We start from the raw sequence: 1,304 nt of genomic DNA, 5'->3' as shown, positions 1-1,304 counted from the left end.
CGTTGCTTACAAAAACCGTCGACCCTCTTCTCTGGTGGACTTTCGCTTCCGAGGCTCGGATCGACGCCGCTGTGTCTCTTCCCCCAGCTCTGTCCGGGTTTGGGTGGCGAACTCCTCGACCGAACTGTCCATGGAGAGATTCTGGCTGAATCTAAACCCTTTTCGGTTCAGGCTGCTGCGTCGGGATCGATTCCCCTGATAAAGGTGATGCCTGTGAGGTTTTATTGTTTGCTTGGATCCCTTTTTGTTGGATTTAGGTGCTCTCTTATTTGGGAAAGGGCTTCCGAACCTTACTACCTGTGCTCACTCCCATCCCACCCCCGCGAAGATATCGTTGCCTCAAGCTCTTAGTGCTTATGTGAGCTTTGTGGTTTTGTAGCCTGATCCTACTTCGACTGGGATTATGTTTCTGGGAAGTTGAAAAAAACCGCACCAAGAATCAACAACCGCAGTGGATTTCCCAATCCACTGTGGTTGTTGATTCTTGGTGCGGTTTTTTTCAAGTCCCTTGATTCATTTTGATTGATGGTCCTTGGCCTTGTTTTAATTACTTAGCTCTGCAATTTTCCTTTTGGTATACTGTTATTAGGGGATTTGCCCGGTTTGTAAATGTTGGGGATGAAAGGGGAGAGACGCCTCTACATCTTGCAGCACGGCGAAGATGGACTGAGTGTGTCCGTGTACTCTTAGACCATGGGGCTCTTGTTTCTTCTTCCACTAGGGAATATGGGTATTTTGACTGATTTATATACTCGATCATTTGCCATTATGTTTATGTGTCAATTTTCTGTTTTGAGATCGAAATCCATATTTTTCAGTCATTCTGGGAGCACTCCTCTACATTTGGCAGCTCACGGAGGAAGTTTGGATTGTGTTCGCACATTGCTTGCATGGGGAGCCGATCAGCTCCAGAGGGATTCATCTGGGTGGGCATATTTCATCTTTTCAAATTGCCTATACTCTTGGAGAAATTGGAACTGCTAGCTTTACAATTGAAATCTTGAACAAACAGACAGTGTAGATTCTTTGTTAGTTGGCCTTTTGGTGATTATCTTCCAACAACCATGAAATCTCTTTTTAGGAATTTTTTAGGCAGCATTTAGCCTTTTTATATTTTGGCTGTCTTTTGTTAGTTGAGATGAATTATAATGAATCAAAATTTTCCATACATTAGGAGAGTCAATTTAAGGAGTCTCTCTCTCTTAATTTTCTACTTTTCTACTAACAAACTAATTAAAATTTCTGTGTTCATGGAAGTTCTGTCTTTGTTTCACTGTTATTAAACATATGTTGATCCATATTCC

At 42.4% G+C, this 1,304-nt stretch overlaps 1 long non-coding RNA gene across 1 annotated transcript; it reads left to right on the top strand.

Annotated features, from left to right (window-relative positions):
* The first annotated feature begins 467 nt into the window (after window positions 1–467).
* Window positions 468–853, top strand: LOC122049069. Its single transcript, XR_006130805.1, has 3 exons — window positions 468–487; window positions 590–730; window positions 819–853. It is a non-coding gene; the product is annotated as an uncharacterized LOC122049069 (long non-coding RNA).
* The last annotated feature ends 451 nt before the right edge of the window (window positions 854–1,304 follow it).

The sequence above is a fragment of the Zingiber officinale genome, chromosome 2B, assembly GCF_018446385.1.
Source record: "Zingiber officinale cultivar Zhangliang chromosome 2B, Zo_v1.1, whole genome shotgun sequence".
Taxonomy (NCBI): Eukaryota; Viridiplantae; Streptophyta; class Magnoliopsida; order Zingiberales; family Zingiberaceae; genus Zingiber; species Zingiber officinale.
This window is presented reverse-complemented; position numbering and strand designations above follow the sequence as displayed.